Source organism: Mobula hypostoma, chromosome 12 (genome assembly GCF_963921235.1).
Source record: "Mobula hypostoma chromosome 12, sMobHyp1.1, whole genome shotgun sequence".
NCBI lineage: Eukaryota > Metazoa > Chordata > Chondrichthyes > Myliobatiformes > Myliobatidae > Mobula > Mobula hypostoma.
The window spans coordinates 21007326-21028220 of record NC_086108.1 but is presented as its reverse complement, the minus strand read 5'-3'; the positions used below and the strand labels follow the sequence as shown (position 1 = coordinate 21028220).

General features: G+C 40.8%; 1 protein-coding gene across 8 annotated transcripts in view; it reads left to right on the top strand.

The window, feature by feature from the left end:
- ralgps2 (Ral GEF with PH domain and SH3 binding motif 2) overlaps nucleotides 1-20895 on the top strand; it is a 566060-nt gene that overhangs the window by 56900 nt on the left and 488265 nt on the right. The window contains exons 1-2 of one of the 8 annotated variants that reach the window (XM_063063721.1): nucleotides 17853-18028; nucleotides 18585-18851. The exons of 6 other annotated variants lie outside the window; for them this stretch is intronic. The gene's annotated coding sequence lies outside the window, so the exon portion shown is untranslated. Of the gene's footprint in view, nucleotides 1-17852; nucleotides 18029-18584; nucleotides 18852-20895 lie in introns of those variants that run through there. One more of the 8 variants, XM_063063720.1, reaches the window with a different exon arrangement.

Here is a 20895-nt window from a genome sequence, read left to right as displayed (position 1 = left end):
ATGAGGCAATCACTTTATTCAGTTTTCATTTACTGATGTTTAATCTAGATATGTCAAAAAGATTAAAACAAAAAATAGTTTCTGTTTGGAAAATAATGTAAACATTGACCAATTGATTCCATTTTCTAATACTTAAGAAATTCTGCAGCATAATACGGTTAAACAGCTTGATATTTTAAGTCATTGTCTATTGCAAAATGCTTTCAAATTAGAAGTTTGGTTTTTGTTGCAATCTAGAATTTGCAATTTAATTGTGTTTATTATGCCTTATTATGTGTCCAGAAACTGGACTGCATAATACCAGGTTTTGTGTGCTCAACAATTCAAATGTAAAGCAGAGACTTTGCCTTGTGGATTTCAATGTACATGACTTTCCCTCAGGGTACTGCATATGTTGAACAATACCTAGGGCTACAGTATTGTGAGGTGGTTAGTCGTTAGCAATGCCTTGAGTAGGTTTGTGGAACAGTTGAAACTTTTCATTACTTTTCCTAAAAAAAAATAAAGTTGTACTCCCAGTTTGATGAGCAGTGGATGTCGGATTTGAGACTCTCCATTAATATGGGCCATTTGCAAACTCAACTCAATACTCCAAGGGAAGAATAAGATTATATCTTGGACATTGTTCAGCTTTAGAAAAACGTATAATGGATATATATTTTACTTTACCCATCCCAAGTAAGGTATATACAATACAAAAAATTGAAATAGAACAGCAGAAGCTAAATTCTAAAGACTTCTTTGTGACTTACTGACTTGATGTGGAGTCATTCAAAATTGGACACACTGGCTTCCCTTTCCTGAAAACTTGCTTAGTTGGTGTGGTTTTTGATGGCTGACCGATTTCTCAAACTGTGGTTCCAGAATATGTGCTGTAGAAATATCATTATTGCAATTCCAAGAGGATCACATTCTAAGGAGAATTGTGCATTACAGTATACAACCCAGTGAAGTATCTTTATTATAGACTATTGTGTAGTAGTTTCAGATTTTCAGATTGGTGTGAATTGCTACTTTCTGTGATAAAGTTCAGAAAATTTGAAATATTATGTGCTTTTTGCAAAGCAACATCTAAAACTCTTGCAAAGCCTTTATAGAACATAGAACAGTACAGCACAGTACAGGCCCTTCGGCCCACAATGTTGTGCTGACCTTTAAACCCTGCCTCCCATATAACCCCCCCCACCTTTAATTCTTCCATATACCTGTCTAGTAGTCTCTTAAATTTCACTAGTGTATCTGCCTCCACCACTGACTCAGGCAGTGCATTCCAGGCACTAACCACTCCCTGAGTAAAAAACCTTCCTCTAATATCCCCCTTGAACTTCCCACCCCTTACCTTAAAGCCATGCCCTCTTGTATTGAGCAGTGGTGCCCTGGGGAAGAGGTGCTGGCTATCCACTCTATCTATTCCTCTTGTTATCTTGTACACCTCTATCATGTCTCCTCTCATCCTCCTTCTCTCCAAAGAGTAAAGCCCTAGCTCCCTTAATCTCTGATCATAATGCATACTTTCTAAACCAGGCAGCATCCTGGTAAATCTCTTCTGTACCCTTTCCAATGCTTCCACATCCTTCCTATAGTGAGGTGACCAGAACTGGACACAGTACTCCCAAGTGTGGTCTAACCAGAGTTTTATAGAGCTGCATCATTACATTGCGACTCTTAAACTCTATACCTCGACTTATGAAAGCTAACACCCCATAAGCTTTCTTATCTACCCTATCCACCTGTGAGGCAACTTTCAGGGATCTGTGGACATGTACCCTGAGATCCCGCTGCTCCTCCACACTACCAAGTATCCTGCCATTTACTTTGTACTCTGCCTTGGAGTTTGTCCTTCCAAAGTGTACCACCTCACACTTCTCCGGGTTGAACTCCATCTGCCACTTCTCAGCCCACTTCTACATCCTGTCAATGTCTCTCTGCAAGCTTTGACAGTCCTCTACACTATCCACAACACCACCAACCTTTGTGTCGTCTGCAATCTTGCCAACCCACCCTTCTACCCTCACATCCAGTTTGTTAATAAAAATCACGAAAAGTAGAGGTCCCAGAACTGATCCTTGTGGGACACCACTAGTCACAACCCTCCAATCCGAATGTACTCCCTCCACCACGACCCTTTGCTTTCTGCGGGCAATCCAATTCTGAATCCACGTGGCTAAACTTCCCTGGATCCCATGCCTTCTGACTTTCTGAATAAGCCTACCGTGTGGAACCTTGTCAAATGCCTTACTAAAGTCCATGCAGATCACATCCACTGCACTACCCTCATGTATATGCCTGGTCACCTCCTCAAAGAACTCTATCAGGCTTGTTAGATACTATCTGCCCTTCGCTCAAAGCCATGCTGACTGTCCCTGATCAGACCATGATTCTCTAAATGCCCATAGATCCTATTTCTAAGAATCTTTTCCAACGGCTTTCCCAGCACAGATGTAAGGCTCACTGGTCTATAATTACCCGGACTATCCTTACTACCTTTTTTGAACAAGGGGACAACATTCGCCTCCCTCCAGTCCTCCAGTACCATTCCTGTGGACAATGAGGACACAAAGATCCCAGCCAGATGCTTAGCAATCTCTTCTCTCGCCTCGTGGAGCAGCCTGGGGAGTATTCCCTCAGGCCCTGGGGACTTAACTGTCCTAATGTATTTTAACAACTCCAGTACCTGCTCTCCCTTAATTTCAAAATGCTCCAGAATATCAACCTCACTCATATTGTCCCCACCGTCATCAAGTTCCCTCTCATTGGTGAATACCGAAGCGAAGTATTCATTGAGGGCCTCGCTCACTTCCACAGCCTGCAGGCACATCTTCCAACCTTTATGTCTAATCGATCCTACCTTCACTCTTGTCATCTTTTTGTTCTTCACATAATTGAAGAATGCCTTGGGGTTTTCCTTTACCCTACTCGCCAAGGCCTTCTCATGTCCCCTTGCTCTTCTCAACCCCTTCTTAAGCTCCTTTCTTGCAACCCTATATTTAATAGACCTAGCTAATCCTTGCTTCCTAAACCTCATGTATGCTGCCTTCTTCCATCTGACTAGATTTTCCACCCCACTTGTCACCCATGATTCCTTCACCCTACCATTCTTTATCTTCCTCACCGGGACAAATTTATCCCTAACATCCTGCAAGAGATCCCTAAACATTAACCACATGTCCATTGTACGATTCCCTGCAAAAACGTCATCCCAATTCACACCTGCAAGTTCTAGCCTTATAGCCTCATAATTTGCCCTTCCCCAATTAAAAATTTTCCTGTCCTCTCTGATTCTGTCCCTTTCCATGATAATGCTAAAGGCCAGGGAGCAGTGATCACTGTCCCCCAGATGCTCACCCACTGAGAGATCTGTGACCTGACCTGGTTCGTTACCTAATACTAGATCCAGTATGGCATTCCCCCTAGTTGGCCTGTCAACATACTGTGACAGGAATCCATCCTGGACGCACTTAACAAACTCTGCCGCGTCTAAAATGTTGGAACTAATCAGGTGCCAATCAATATTAGGGAAGTTAAAGTCACCCATGATAACAACTGTTATTTTTGCACCTTTCCAAAATCTGCCTCCCAATCTGCTCCTCGGTATCTCTGTTGCTACCAGAGGGTCTATAGAATACCCCCAGTAGAGTAACTGCTCCCTTCCTGTTCCTGACTTCCACCCATACTGACTCAAAAGAGGATCCTACTACATTACCCACCCTTTTTGTAGCTGTAATCATATCCCTGACCAGTAATGCCACCCCTCCTCCCCTTTTCCCACCTCTCTATCCCTTTTAAAACACTGAAATCCAGGAATATTGAGAATCCATTCCTGCCCGCTATTATGTTTCCTGATTTTAAAAGACCTTCTGAACTGGAATGAGACTCTCACACTAGCTCTAGTAGTAATCAGCCATTGTTTACCTTTATGTAATTTGTATTTTTCTTTTATAAAATGGAATACAACATAGAACAGTACCACAGATGATTCAGGCTGTTTGGCCTACATTATCCGTGCAAGAAAGATGTCAAATTTAACTATCCCATCTGCCTGTACGTGAGCCATATCCCTATATTCCTTGCATATTCATGTCTGCCTAGCAGCAGCTTGAATGCCACTACCACCCCTGGTAGTGTGTTCCAAGCACCTGCCACTTTCTCTTTGTCTCAGGTACTTTCGTCAACAGTATACATTCACCTTGCATTTGACATCTCAAAGTGCAACACTTCACACCTGCCTGGATTAAATTCTACTTGCAGTTTCTTGATACATCATTGTAATTGATCTATAACTTGCTGTATCCTTTGACCTTCTTTACTATCCACAATTCTACCAATTTTTGTCATCTACAGACTTGCTTCCCAACCCACCTTCAATTTTGGCCAAGTTAAATATGAGGTCCCACCACTGATCCCTACGGAACACCACTGGTCACAGTCCTCTAGCCAGAATAATGCCTTTCCACCAGTACTCACTGTCTACTGTGGGGGAGCTAATTCTGAATCCAAGCTACTACTTCACCATGGATACTGTGCATGTTAAATTAGCCTACTATCGGAGACCTTGTCAAATTCCTTGCATGTCCATGTAGACAACATCCACTACCCTCGCTTCATCAGTCATCTCAGTTATTTCAAAAATATGATAAAGTTTGTAAGATGTGATCTACCCAATACAATGCAATGCTGACTTTTCTTTGGATGTGGCTTATATGGTGCTATATTCCTATGATACTGGTAAAACTAAGTTTTTCATTGCATCTGTGCATATATATCTTTGTGCATATGACAATAAATTCAACCTTTGTGACTGTCCCTAATTCAAATATAAGCAAGTAAAAATTATGTCAGAAAGTTATGTATACTGTGTAGCTCTAGAAAAGAACATGATGACATGTTATTCTGAATGTTTTTAAGCACTCTTTTGTATAAAATAAAGTCACATTTTTAATTGAGAATACAAAGGAGTTTCACCAGAATGTTGCCTGAAATGGCAAGTTGTAGTTATAAGGAGAATTGGACTGTTTTATTCCCATTGTCAAAGGATAACCAACTTAATGTTTGCAAAATTAAGGGGAACATTGATAGGGTAGATGGTCAGAATTTTTCTTGCAATGCAGGGACGTCGAATCACATTATTAAAAAAACAATGTTTAAAGAACAAGCACTTGGAAAGGTAAGGCATAGACGAATACTGGCTAAATGCAGGTAAATTTGAAGGATAGGTAGGCATAATTTTTAGCATGCACAAAGTAGACTAAAAGGACCTATTTCTGTGTCATACAATTTGATGGGTTTATTTACTGTAGCTTAGACTTTTTTTTGCATCTTTGAGAACGTGATAAAAATTCTTGTGATACTTATTTTCAATAACCAAGGTATATTTTTAATAAAAGTCAGGTGGAGTGGTGTGAAATTAGGTGTCGTACTTACTTAATAGAAAGGATAAGTGACCAAATAAGCATCAGTCAGTAGTTGTTTAAAGTGGCACCTATCAAAGCCTAAATTTAAATGGCAGTCATAAACTCTTCCAAGGAATCATTTTCCTATCCCAATTACATTTGAACTATGTTCAATTGCTTTTCTATTTGCCTTTTTTTAAAAAATAAGTTAGCTTGTAGACTGATTTGATCTTGTCATTACTTGTTGGGACATACAACATAATAAATGTAAGTTACATCTATTGTTCATGCACTGTCAGAAGTGGAAGATCTTATGATGTGTCTCCATGTTAATGCACATATTTTATATAGACAATATTTAACTGTTTTTGTGAATCTTAAACCAGCTCACGAAACAGCTTAAATGTCTTCAGAATTAAATTGCCATAGTCTTAGTGTTAATTATTTAGTTCATTGTTTAAGAGTTCAGTTGAAGATCAGTTCTAACATAAAAGCCCACAAACGCAATTGAAATTGTTGATTCATTCTTGAACTGCCAATTCTTGCTTACAAAAGTTTAGGTATTTTTAGATTTGACTACCCTTACTGGATTTTCATATTGTCTCAAAAGCTTTAAGGCTTGCCAAGAAATGTGTGCACTCAAGATTTTCCATTTGTTTAAATCAAATTTCCTGAGTTATATTTGTTCATTTCTTAATGGACTCAGCAAAAATATTGATGTACATCACACTTCCTTAAATTGTGTCCACAATTTACAACTGATTTTTTTCCATATTATGTTAGCAGAGTCTGAAAGTGGGTGTTGATTCGTGACTTCAAGGTGTTTAAAAGCTAGGGAAAAAGAAAACTAGGAATTGATTAAAGTTTGTATTCTTTGATCAGAGAGAATAATTCATTGAGAGTAGGAATGCAATGAGGTGGAGGATAAATGCGTGGCTGAGGGGCAGGGATTCAAGTTTTTGGATCATTGGGACCTCTTTTGGCGCAGGCATGACCTGTACAAAAAGGACGGGTTACACTTGAATCCTAGGGGGACCAATATCCTGGCCGGGAGATTAGCGAGGGCTACTGAGGTGACTTTAAACTAGAATAGTTGGGGGGTGGGAATCAATTAAAGAGGCTAGGCGAGAGGAGGTTAGTTCACAACAGGGGGATGGGAACCAGTGCAGAGAGACAGAGGGGTGTAAAATGAGGGTAGAAGCAAAAGGTAGTAAAGTGAAAAGTAAAAGTGGCAGGCCGACAAATCCAGGGCAAGCATCAAAAAGGGCCACTTTTCAACATAATTGTATAAGGGCTAAGAGAGTTGTAAAAGCATGCCTGAAGGCTTTGTGTGTCAATGCAAGGAGCATTCGTAACAAGGTGGATGAATTAAAAGTGCAGATTGTTATTAATGAATATGATATAGTTGGGATCACAGAGACATGGCTCCAGGGTGACCAAGGATGGGAGCTCAACATTCAGGGATATTCAATATTCAGGAGGGATAGACATGAAAGAAAAGGAGATGGAGTGGCGTTGCTGGTTAAAGAGGAGATTAACGCGATAGAAAGGAAGGACATAAGCCAAGAGGATGTGGAATCGATATGGGTAGAGCTGCATAACACTAAGGAGCAGAAAACACTGGTGGGAATTGTGTACAGGCCACCTAACAGTAGTAGTGAGGTTGGGGATGGTATTAAACAGGAAATTAGAAATGTGTGCAATAAAGGAACAGCAGTTATAATGGGTGACTTCAATCTACATGTAGATTGGGTGAGGGTGCTGAGGAAGAGGATTACTTGGAACGTAAACTTGGATGGTTTTTTGAACCAACATGTCGAGGAACCAACTAGAGAGCAGGCTATTCTAGACTGGGTATTGAGCAATGAGGAAGGGTTAATTAGCAATCTTGTCGTGAGAAGCCCCTTGGGTAAGAGTGACCATAATATGGTGGAATTCTTCATTAAGATGGAGAGTGACATAGTCAATTCAGAAACAAAGGTTCTGAACTTAAAGAAGGTTAACTTTGAAGGTATGAGACGTGAATTAGCTAAGATAGACTGGCAAATGACACTTAAAGGGTTGACGGTGGATATGCAATGGCAAGCATTTAAAGATTGCATGGAGGAACTACAACAATTGTTCATCCCAGTTTGGCAAAAGAATAAATCAAGGAAGGTAGTGCACCCGTGACTGACAAGGGAAATTAGGGATAGTATCAATTCCAAAGAAGAAGCATAGAAATTAGCCAGAAAAAGTGGCTCACCTGAGGACTGGGAGAAATTCAAGAGTTCAGCAGAGGAGGACAGAGGGCTTAATTAGGAAGGGGATAAAAGATTATGAGAGAAAACTGGCAGGGAACATAAAAACTGACTGTAAAAGCTTTTATAGATATGTGAAAAGAAAAAAGATTGGTTAAGACAAATGTAGGTCCCCTACAGACAGAAACAGGTGAATTGATTATGGGGAGCAAGGACATGGCAGACCAATTGAATAATTACTTTGGTTCTGTCTTCACTAAGGAGGACATAAATAATCTTCTGGAAATAGTAGGGGACAGAGGGTCCAGTGAGATGGAGGAACTGAGGGAAATACATGTTAGTAGGGAAGTGGTGTTAGGTAAATTGAAGGGATTAAAGGCAGATAAATCCCCAGGGCCAGATGGTCTGCATCCCAGAGTGCTTAAGGAAGTAGCCCAAGAAATAGTGGATGCATTAGTGATAATTTTTCAAAACTCTTTAGATTCTGGACTAGTTCCTGAGGATTGGAGGGTGGCTAATGTAACCCTACTTTTTAAAAAAGGAGGGAGAGAGAAACCGGGGAATTATAGACCGGTTAGCCTAACGTCGGTGGTGGGGAAACTGCTAGAGTCAGTTATCAAAGATGTGATAACAGCACATTTGGAAAGCGGTGAAATTATCGGACAAAGTCAGCATGGATTTGTGAAAGGAAAATCATGTCTGACGAATCTCATAGAATTTTTTGAGGATGTAACTAGTAGAGTGGATAGGGGAGAACCAGTGGATGTGGTATATTTGGATTTTCAAAAGGCTTTTGACAAGGTCCCACACAGGAGATTAGTGTGTAAACTTAAAGCACACGGTATTGGGGGTAAGATATTGATGTAGATAGAGAATTGGTTGGCAGACAGGAAGCAAAGAGTGGGAATAAACGGGACCTTTTCAGAATGGCAGGCAGTGACTAGTGGGGTACCGCAAGGCTCAGTGCTGGGACCCCAGTTGTTTACAATATATATTAATGACTTGGATGAGGGAATTAAATGCAGCAGCTCCAAGTTTGCGGATGACACGAAGCTGGGTGGCAGTGTTAGCTGTGAGGAGGATGCTAAGAGGATGCAGGGTGACTTGGATAGGTTAGGTGAGTGGGCAAATTCATGGCAGATGCAATTTAATGTGGATAAATGTGAAGTTATCCAGTTTGGTGGCAAAAACAGGAAAACAGATTATTAGTTGAATGGTGGCCGATTAGGAAAAGGGGAGGTGCAACGAGACCTGGGTGTCATTATACACCAGTCATTGAAAGTGGGCATGCAGGTACAGCAGGCGGTGAAAAAGGCGAATGGTATGCTGGCATTTATAGCAAGAGGATTCGAGTACAGGAGCAGGGAGGTACTACTGCAGTTGTACAAGGCCTTGATGAGACCACACCTGGAGTATTGTGTGCAGTTCTGGTCCCCTAATCGGAGGAAAGACATCCTTGCCATAGAGAGAGTACAAAGACGGTTCACCAGATTGATTCCTGGGATGGCAGGACTTTCATATGATGAAAGGCTGGATGACCTAGGCTTATACTTGTTGGAATTTAGAAGATTGAGTGGAGATCTGGTTGAAACGTATAAAATCCTAAAGGGATTGGACAGGCTAGATGCAGGAAGATTGTTCCCGATGTTGGGGAAGTCCAGAACGAGGGGTCACAGTTTGAGGATAAAGGGGAAGCCTTTTAGGACCCAGATTAGGAAAAACTTTTTCACACAGAGAGTGGTGAATCTGTGGAATTCTCTGCCACAGGAAACAGTTGAGGCCAGTTCATTGGCTATATTTAAGAGGGAGTTAGATATGGCCCTTGTGGCTAAAGGGATCAGGGGGTATGGAGGGAAGGCTGGTACAGGGTTCTGAGTTGGATGATCAGCCATGATCATACTGAATGGCGGTGCAGGCTCGAAGGGCCGAATGGCCTACTCCTGCACCTATTTTTCTATGTTTCTATGTTTCATTGAATCTTATTGATTCAGGGTTGAAACTTGGCTAACCTGGGAAAAGATTCTAGGAAAACGAAAGCTACCAAATACAATCAGGAAGTTCTTGGGTTAAAGGTAGTAAAATTCTGCCATTTTCAATAGCATTACAGAGTCATAGAGCTATGTAGCACAGAATCAGGCCCTTTGGCTCACTCAACAGTCACAACAAAATTGCCTGACTGAGCTAATTCAGTTTCTGCCATAACTGCCGTATCTACCTGTGTCACTATTTTTCAAAGACGTATACATATGAACATTCCAGATCTCTCTGGTCTGCAGCTCACCCCATGGCTCTACCATTTACTACTTAAGCTCTGCCCTCGCTTGCCTCGAAAAATGCATTGCCTTGCATTTAAGTGAATTAATCTCCATCTGCCATTCGGTCCGAAATATCGACTGTACTCTTTTCCATTGATGCTGCCTGACCTGCTGAGTTCCTCCAGCATTTTGTGTGTGCTGACAGCTCTGGACACATTTTTTTCTCTAATAGTTGACTCTGCTCTCAACTGATTGATATGTTGTCTCCAGATGATATCAGATGTAATCTCCACTATAAGAGAGTGGTCCACTTCTGTCCTTAATCTTTGTGATTACCCACTTTTGATCACCTCGTTAATCCCTCACCAGGACTGCTTGTCCAGGAGTGAAACATCAAACCTCATTGTTTGAGGAGCTGCAATTTGTCTCAGCTGTTTGTCCTGCATTCTCCTTTTGAGTTTGAGCAGATCAAAGTGTGAGCACAAGGGTCCCAGGAAAAGCATTGCTGGTGAGTTGTTGTTTGTGGACGGTGCTACATTACAATATGTATATCCAAGGAGGAAATTGGCGAGCTTCTGATTCACTATCAGTGTAGTGCTGTTTGATGACTTTTCCTGTAGTGTGTTCTTTAGAGTCTGGTCAAAACTTTTCCACCATGCCATTGGTAGCTTGGTTGTACGGTGTAGATGTAATAGTCTTGGTTCATTATTTTTCAGAAATGACTGAAACTGTACTGCAACAAACTGGGTGTTCACTTCCATCACTCATAACATGTGACATGACTGCTCCTTATACCATCTGGCGAGGTGTCACAGGCAACTTCACTGGATGATGTAGATCATAATGTGTTAGTGGCTGATGTCACCATTTCCTTTGTCTTTTGGAAAGCCTCCTCACACTGCTTTGTCTACTGCCATTTCTTTCAGCTCTGTAGTAATGAGTTCAAGGGGTGGAGCACAGTAGCCAGGTTTGGCAGGAAACCTGCTATAGTAATTGACAAATCCTAAAAGGGACTACAACTGTGACATGCTCTTTGTCTTGGGGCATCCACCACTGCTTGAATTTTCTCAGCACACTGTTGTAATTCTTGTGTAACCTTTGGTTTGGCTAGCACCTGGCTAAACTTAAGAAGTCTTGTTTGGGTGGATGCTGCGCAATGTGTCCTCAGTTACAAATCAGTACCACGAAATAACAAACAATACACAATATGTGATTAAACGATTGAGCTTTATAATTCTAAATTTGACTATATGGTTAGTAAAGAAACTAACAAAAGAAAAGGGCCCATTCTCATGAAACAGTGTAATGTTCGAGCTTACTGATAAGGTTGTTCGTCTACCATCGACATCCTCCGAGCATCACTGATCTTCGGACCCTCGCTTCAAGTCCACTCTGTCCGGTGGTCTACCAGCTCTCTCCATTCATGTCTTCTCTCCTCATCTCTCCCCAGCAAAAGACTGCGGAATCCCTGATCCCAGACCCACAAGAGAGAACAACATCCCTCTCATTGGATAGCCCCACATTCCAAAGCCAGTTATCTCTAGTCATAACCCAAACATTGCTGCTACAGAGAAACTATTACATTAGCAGTGAAACCTTACAGTGTGTTACACTCGTGCATCAATGGTGTGACCACAGTAGTGAAGCTTGATTTAAAGAATTCATACCTGTAGCATTGTTGTTCTGAGCCCATAATCTTCTAATCTTTTTAACACTGTCTTGAGATTTTGCAGATGTTCCTTGTCTTCCTCATCAGTAACAATGATAATATCCAGGTAACACTGAGTGCCTTGGCAGCCTTACAGCCTTACAGCCTTCCATAACTTTCTGCCAGAGTGCTGGTGTAGATGCTACTCCAAAAATAAGCCTATTATAGCAGTAAGGCCCTTCGTGAGTGTTTATGGTGAGAAACACTTTGGACTCCTTTCATCTTCAACTGTAGGTAGGCCTTATCTGCCCGCTTGTTACCCTCCAGAAAACTTTGCAAAGATATCCTCTATTCCTGGCAGAAGATATCAGTTTACTTTTAGCACTAGGTTAATGGTGACATTAAAATCACCAGAGATCCTGACATTCTTCTTGGCTATTGAGACCACTGGAATTGCCCATGGGCTTCACTCAATCTTGGAAAGAATTTCTTTAGCCTCCATGCATTCCAGCTCACTGGGCTACTTTAGCACAGATAGTGCAAGGAACTGGATGAGCTTCATGAAAGTTGGGTGTGGTATTTTCCTTTAACACTATTTTATCCTTGATATGTTTGAGTTTGCCAATCCCATCCTTGATCACTGCTGTGGCATCATCCAGTACCCTTTATTAATCTGCTTTCAGTTCACTCTGTTGCAGGGGATGCATTGTGCAAATAGTGTATGGATCTCCAATCAAGTTGTAGTGTTTCAACCAATCATGTACCACAATGCTGGCCCTCCTGTTTATACTACATACAAGCCCAAAGTGGCTTGTTGTATTTCACTGTTATGTCATTTCCACTGGAGTTATCTTTTCACCAGTATAAGTTCTTAGTTGGATATCTGCAGGCTTCAGTTCAGTATCTTGGAAATGCTGTTCAAACTCATTTGTGGAATGACTGAAACAGCTGAATTAGTGTGCAATTCCATTTTAATTAATATGCCATTCACTTCTGGTATAAGCAATATTGCCTGCCTCTTGTTAGTTTTCACACTAATAAATCTTGTCTATCCAGTCCTCTGTCACTCTCATAATTATCAGATTTTTCATGAACAACATGCAGATTAGTACTCGTTTTGAAACTGCACCTTGACTTTTTATCTTTATCTCTTCCCTGTGCAGTCCATTTATTTTTGTCTGTCCAACATGTTCTTTGTATGTGTCCTACTTTGTTGCATTTTCTGCCAGGTTCATCTTTAAACCTGCATTGTTCTAGTGTATGTGAGCCCCTGCCACAATGATAGCACAATTTGTTTGGCCAGGCAGGTGTCTGTTTAGACATTGCAGTTTTCTTCACACTCACTTTCATTCCTGACTGCAACTCAATTGCTTCTTTGCTGTTTCCATTTATACAGCAATTTCAACTGCTCTATGAAATGTGAGTTGTTCTTTAGTTAAGAGCCATTTTCAAATGCTTTCTTGTAAGGTTACATGAACTAAATAATCTCTTAGTGCGTCAGTACATCCAGTACTGAACTGACAACGCTCAGGCAACTTTAATTCAACCACATACGCTGAAGTGGACTCCCCTTCCTTTTGATTCCACATATGAAACCTAAAGCATTCTGCAGTCAATGCTGGTTTTGGTTCTAAATGTTCATGAATTCTTTAAATGCTAATTTTGGTCAAACTTCTAAGCAAACTGTATGCCTTTCCACCCAATGCACTCAGCAAATCTGGCAATCGCTTTCCATTGGGTATTTCATTTGCTTCAAGATACTGTTCAATTCAGTTATCCCTTGTGCAGTCGAATGCATCTATTTTTCCCATGTAGCCAACCATTTCTGATTTTTAAATATTATTATCACTCTGTACTCACTGTTCATGAACCCCTGAATTTTGTACATTTTTTGCCTTTTTTTAAACTTGACCATCTCTGCTACTTCCAGAAGAACTGTGTGCTGTGCTTTTAAAAAAAACTTGAACATCTTGCTGCACTTTAACAGGTAGGTTGTCGTCTTAGGTTCGTTTAAAACTTCCTTGTTGCCACTGTTATGTTTTGTAACTCTAAATCATAAAACTAATTGAAAGAAAAACATGGAGCTGGGAATAACTTGTGTAATCTAGTTACATTTTTATTTTAGTGAAGTGAGCACTTATGATGTGGTGGCGTAATGAAGTATGTCATTCATGTACTTTTACATATAACCTGTATTGAATTATGTAAACAATAGAATGCTTAATCATAACATATGTATATACAATATCACTCAAGTATTGCTGAAATATTAAATACACAACACTGGGGAAGGGGAGAATGGAAACAGTGACAAGCTATGAGGTGAAAATTGGAGGTACCAAAGGGACAAAGACACTGGAATCTGATCTGAGTGGAAGGTGGAGCATGGAATCAGGGAAGGAAGGTGAGGAGGGCAGATGGTATTCAAAGTGTTCTGAAAAAGGGCTGATTACCATCATCCACTGGGCTGTTGGCCATGTGGAAATGAAGAGATTCACTGTTATTTAAAGCTGAGGAATGGATATTTTATGACTCTGCTGATAAATTTGATGAGTCCAATGGCCAGGTGCACAGTTACTGCAACAGTATCTTATCACCAGCTGTTCTTACACTTGTGCTTATTATGCTGGTATATGTTGTGGAATTGACAGTACCATGGGAAGGTGGTGTCGAAGAAGCTTATGAGAGGAAAAAGACCAAGTACTCTGAACTGGCAACTGTAGCTGCCCGGAATGACTGGAAGACCAAGATTTTCCCTGTAGAAGTGGGATGCAGGGGATTCGTTGCTACATCACAAAACCAGTCTATTGAAGAAGATGGGGGTGAGGGGTCACTCCCTCCAACAAGCAGTCAAGTCCTTGTCAAATGCAGCAGAAGAAAGCAGCAATTGAATTTGGATTAAAAGGAAAGACAACAACTGGGCTTCAAGATGAAGACAGGAGGGTATGGAACTGATGGGGGGTGTATCTGGGACGCCAGATAGCACCGTTGAGCCCTCTGGAGACGTCGTGGGCTTATCAATGAAACGTCAAAGAAGGAGGGTGCCCACCTTATGACCCCGATGACGTACCTACCCTCTCTCCTTGTCACCACTCCAAACCCACTGCCAACATCGAGAGTGCCAACTTACCATAGGGATTGAAACATCAAGTCCCAGTAGCTCTACTGTGTAACAAATGTAGGCAGGATGGTAGTTAATGCAGTGGAATGCTCCTCCTGTGAGAATTGGGATTTCAAGATACCTAATTGTCTCCCTGATGACTTCATCTGCAGGAAGTGCACCCAACTTCAGCCCCTGACAGACAAGGAACAGGAACTGGATGTACTCAGGATCATCTGGGAGCTGAAAACCTTATAGATGAGACTTTTACTGAGGTGATTACACCCAGAGTGTAAGTTTCAGATAATATACGGGTGACCATCAGAAAAATAAGGGGTGTAAGCAGTCAGTGCAGTGTTCCCCTGTGGCCATTCCCCTTGGTATACCCCTTTGGGTACCGTTGGGGGAAAGTGACCTATCAGAATGCAGCAGCAGCAGCCAGGCTAGGAGCACTGTAGCTAGCTCTGAGGCTTAGCAGGGAAGGGTAGAATGATAGTGATAGACTTTTTAGTTAGGGGGATGGTCAGGAGATTCAGTGGCTGTGAAAGAGATGTGAAGATGGTGTATTACCTCCCAGATGCTGGGGCCTGGGTGTCTCAGAGTGGCTACAGAAGATTCTCAAGACAGAGGGTAAGCAAGCAGAAGTCATGGTACACACTGGCACCAATGACAAAGGTAGAAAGGTGGAAGAGGTCCAGCACAGAGAGTATAGGGAGTTGGGAAGAGGCTGAAATGCTGGACCTCCGAGGTAGTAATCTCTGGATTACTGCCAGTACCATGTTCTAGTCAGGGCAGGAATAGGATGATAGTGCAGATGAATGAATGGCTGAGAGAGTGTTGCAGGGTTTCAGGTTTCTGGATCATTGAGATCTTTTCTGAGGAAGGTACTGTATGACCTGTACAAAAAGTCGGGTTACATCTGAACCCAAGCAAGACAAATATTCTTGTGGGCAGATATGGTGTTCTGGACATCACTGAGTTGTGGCTTGAAGAAGGTCATAGTTGTAAACTTAACGTCCAAGGATATACTTTGTACCGAAAGGATAGACAGGTAGGCAGAGTGGGTGGAATGGGTTTGTTGGGAAAAAATGAAGTCAAGTCCTTAGGAAGGCTTAGGATCATAAGGTCCTTGTGGATAGAGTTAAGAAACTGCAAGGGTAAAAAGACCCTGATGGGAGTTGTGCACAGGTCTCTGAATAGTAGCCAGGATGTGGGGTATAAATTAAAATGGGAAATAGAAAAGGCATGTAATAAGGGCAATGTTACGATAGTCATTGGGGATTTCAGTATGCAGGTAGATTGGGGAAAATCAGTTTGGTGCTGGATCCCAAGAGAGAGTATTTGTAGAATGGCTGCAAGATGGCTTTTTTGAGCAATTTGTGGTTGAGCCCAACAGGGGAAAGGAAATACTGGATTGGGTGTTGTGCAATGAACTAGGTTTGATCAAGCAGTTTGCAAGGTAAAGGAACCCTTAGGAGACAATGATCATAATATGATGGAATTTACTGTGCAGTGTGAGAGGGTGAAGATAATGTTAGATGCTTAAGTATTAGAGTGGCATAAAATGAATTACAGAGGCATGAGAGGAGAGGTGGCCAAAGTTGATTGGAAGGGGACACTATTCAGGATGGCTAGAATTTATGGGGGCAATTTGGAAGGCGCAGGATAGATACAGTACATTCCTTAGAAGTAGTAGTATTCTGAAGGGAGATGACATAACCGTGGCTGACATTAGAAGTTAAAGACAGCATAAAAGGAAAAGAGAGGACATATAATATAGCAAAATTAGGGAGAACTTAGAGGATTGGGTTGCTTTTAAAAACCAACAGTAGGCAACAGAAATGGCAGATAAAAATAAATATTTTGTGTCTGTCTTACTGTGGAAGCCATTAACAGTACAACAGAAATTCAGAAGTGTCATGGTGTCATGGTCCAGAAGTGGGTGTAGTTTCTATTACTAAGGGGAAGGTGCTTGTGAAGGTATTGAAGGTCTGAAGGTACAGTACTGTGCAAAAGCCTTGGGCGTATGTAAAGAGATTCTGTAAAGTGAAGATGCTTTACAAAATAATGAAATGAGAGGTTTCTAAATATCAAGAAAATTACCCTAAAAAGCAGTAAGCAGTAAAAAAAAAAATCAAATCAACATTTGATGTGACCACCTTTTTCCTTTAAAACTGCACCAATTCTCTTGGGTACTATTGTGCAGTTTTATAAGAAAATTGGTTGGTCCAAGCCTCTTGGAGAACTTGCTACAATTCTTCTGCAGACGTTTGCTGTCTCGCTTGCTTCCGTCTCTTCAGGTAATCCCAGAGAGCCTCGATGTTGAGATCAGGGTTCTGTGGAGCCCATATCATCTGAACCATATAATTAATATATGGTGCCCAAAACTTTTGCATGTACTCTAGATAAGTCATGTGAACAAGATGGGCTACACACCAGGATTCTGAAGTAGGTAGCTGAAGAGATTGTGGAGGCAAATGTAATAATTTTTAAAGAATCATTAGATGTGGAATGGTTCTGGAGGACTGGAAACTTGTAAATGCCACTCCACTCCTCAAGAAGAGAGAGAGGCAGAAGAAAGCAAATCATAGGCCAGTTAGCCTGACCTCAGTGATTGGGAAGATGTTGGAGTTGTTTGTTAAGGATGACGTTTTTGGGGTACTTGGAGGCACATGATAAAGTAGGCCAAAGTCAGCATAGTTTCCTTAAGGAAAAGCCTTGCTTTACAAATTTGTTGGAATCCTTTGAGGAAGTAACAGGCAGGATAGATAAAGGAGAGTCAGTGGATGTTGTTTACTTGGAGTTTCAGAAGGCCTTTCACAACGTGCTGCTCAGGACATTTACAGAAGCAGGTGTGTAAAACATTCCTGGAGCATCATCGGGGACTGTAGCCACTGTTACGAATTCGTAACATACCAGCAGCAAGAGATGACAAATTGAGTCGGGTTTTAATATTAAAACCACTATATTTATTTACATCTACTCAAAAACTTAGGAAATTAGATAAACTATTTTCTTAAACAGAAGTTAACAGTGTTATATGTCTATAACTCCCTTACAGTCAAACTTAGAATCCGTTCTTAACAAATCTTACTCAAGCACAGTCGTAATGTGGCAGTTCAGAGAGTCCCAGTAATTCACAAAGTAAGTGAGAGGAGAGACTTGTGGATTCACAGTGCAGCGACGAGGCGATCACGACAAATTCCAAAGATTCCATGGCTAGTGAACAAAGAAAGGGTTACTGAAGATACCAGTCGAGGGATACTGTTCTGAAGTCCACGAAGAGCGATTTCACAAAGTGACTGTCATGAAATCCACACCCATGGATCATACGAAGGACAGATGTTCCCAGAAAGCACAGAGTGCTGCTGGTTAACCCAATCCTTTGGGTTTGGGTAAGCATTAGACTTTACCCTTCTCGATTGTGAGCTGTTCCCGGATAGCTCGAAGCCTGCGATTTTCACTCTCTCTCTCTTTCCTTTGACTGCCTCTCGGCACTGTCCACATTTCTTTTATACCGTCGGCATACGTCATAAGGTAATGCTCACAGAAACGAAACTGTAGACTCAAAGTAAAACAAAACTGGGGACATGTGACGCCCACAGTAAATGAAACTATGGACTCCCAGGAAAATGAAACTATGGACATCTAACACCTCCCCCGAAGGAGAGAAAATTTTGATATGTAAGAGCAGAATTTTAACTACAATCTACAATATGTGGAACAATATATATGCAGTTATCATACAGCACACTACAAACTAATACAACATATTGCAGGAGCATATACAAATATTAAATGTCACTCCATTATTAAAATTACATTGCAAGTTTAACAACCGGAAAGACAATCAGCTATTACATTATCTTTGCCTCTAATGTGAGTTATCGTGAGATCATACTCTTGCAAAATCAAACTCCAATTCAGCAGCCTTCTATTTTTGTTTTTCAGCTTACTCAAGAACACCAATGATCTGTATAAACCACAAGTGGCTTCTGAGCTGTGCAAACATACACATCAAAATGCTGCAAAGCCAAGATAAATGATGATAATTCCTTCCCTATGGTGGAATAATTTCTTTGATGCTCATTGAATTTTTTTGAAAAGTAAGCCACAGGATGGACAACATCATCATAATCATCCCTTTGTAGTAACACTGCTCCTGCAGCTTCATCACTGGCATCCAGAGCTTGGCAAAATCAGGTGACCTAAGCACAGGTTGGTGACATAAGATTGCTTTCAATTTATCAAATGCCTCCTGACAAGGTTCTGTCCAAACAAACTTTTCACCCTTCTTCAGGAGGTTAGTCAATGGGAGAACAATATCAGCAAAGTTCTTATAGAACTTGGGATAATATCCGGCCTTTCCCAGAAATCTTCTAAGAGCCCTTTACCTGGTTGAAATAGGAACCTCAGAAATTGCCTGAACAGGAGCCAACCTGCCTTGACCTACAACCTAACCAAGATAGGTCACAGTGGCATGGCCAAATTCTTAGCTAGGTTAATTGTAAGGTTGGCTTTTGATAGCTTTTCAAACAGTTTTTCCACTGCAGAGATATGGATTTCCCAGGTGTCATTCTCTGTGACTAAATCATCAATCTAGGCATCTGTGTGTTCTAACCCTTGAATTACGGAATTAATCATTCTCTGGAATGTTGCCGGAGTATTTTTCATTCCATATGGCAGAACGTTGTATTCATACAACCCAGAAGGCGTCACAAAGGCAGAAATTTCTCTACCTCTATCGGTTAATGGAACACACTAATATCCTTTTAACAGATCAATCTTTGTAAGAAACTTAGCTTTTCCAACCTTGTCTACACAATCATCCACTCTAGGGATTGGATAAGCATCTGTTTTTGTTACAACATTCACCTTTCGGTAATCAGTGCAGAATCTGATACTACCATCAGGTTTAGGTACCATGACACAAGGTTTGAACTCCGATCCAAAGTAGAAGGTCTAATAATATCATTTTTTTTAACATGTACCTAATTTCTTGTTCAGCAAGTTTACATTCTTCATTATTCATACGGTATGGACGTTGTTTTATAGGTTTGTTATTACCCACATCTACATCATGTAAGGCCACTGTGGTTCTTCTTGGGATATCAGAAAATAAATCCTTAAATTTCATAATTAACTGCTTCATCTGCTGCCGCTGTTGTGGCTGTAAATGAGCCAGTTTCTCATCAATATTTTCCAAAATAGTCGAATTTGTCAATCTGGCCGAAATAACGTTCGGTTTAAAATAGGTCTCAGATGGATCAGCAAATAAATTTCCAGAGAGCTTACATCCATCTTTGTTTACAGCAACCGCCACAGCTGTAGTTTGTTTTTCATGATACAGCTTAAGCATATTTACGTGACAAAGCTGCGTTGGCCTTTGTCTATCTGGTGTTTTGACTACATAGTCCACATCACTAACTTCAGCCACAATTTCATAGGGACCATGATGCTTAGCTTGTAGAGGGTTTGTTTGCACAGGAAACAAAACAAGCACTTTATCTTCTGGCTTGAATGACCCCATTCTGGCTTGTTTATCATCCCAAGTTTTCATTCTTTCCTGGGCTGATTTTAAATTCTCCTTTGCTAGGTTGCAAGCCCTTTGCAATTTGTCCTTGAATTTCAAAACATAATCTAGCTAATTAACATGCAGCTCATTGTTAACCCACTGTTCCTTTAACAATGCCAAATGTCCTCTGACCTGGTGACCAAGCACAAGTTCAAAGGGACTAAAGCCTAAGGACTCTTGTACTGACTCCTTACTGCAAATAAAAGCAAATGAACTGCCTCATCTCAATCCTTCTCATTTTCAATACAGAATGTCCTAATCATGGTTTTGAGGGTAGAATGGAATCTCTCTAAGGCCCCTTGAGAATCTGGACGATACGCAAATGACGTAATCTGTTTGGCTGCCAATTTGTAAACTACCTTCTGGAAAAATCCTGACATAAAATTACTCCTTTGATCAGACTGAATTTCTTTAGGCAAACCAAATAAAGTTTGGTTTGCCTGAAAAAACCAAATAAACTTAATACTTTATACTTTACTGTTGCCAAAGAATCGATAATAGAACATACAGTCATCACAGCGATATTTGATTCTGAGCTTTCTGCTCCCTGGATTACAAATATTAAGTATTAAAATTATTAAAAATAGTAAAAATTAGTAAATGTTAAAAACAAATTATAATTTACAAATAGAAAATAGAAAAATGGAAAGTAAGATAGTGCAAAAAAACTGAGAGGCAGGTCCGGAT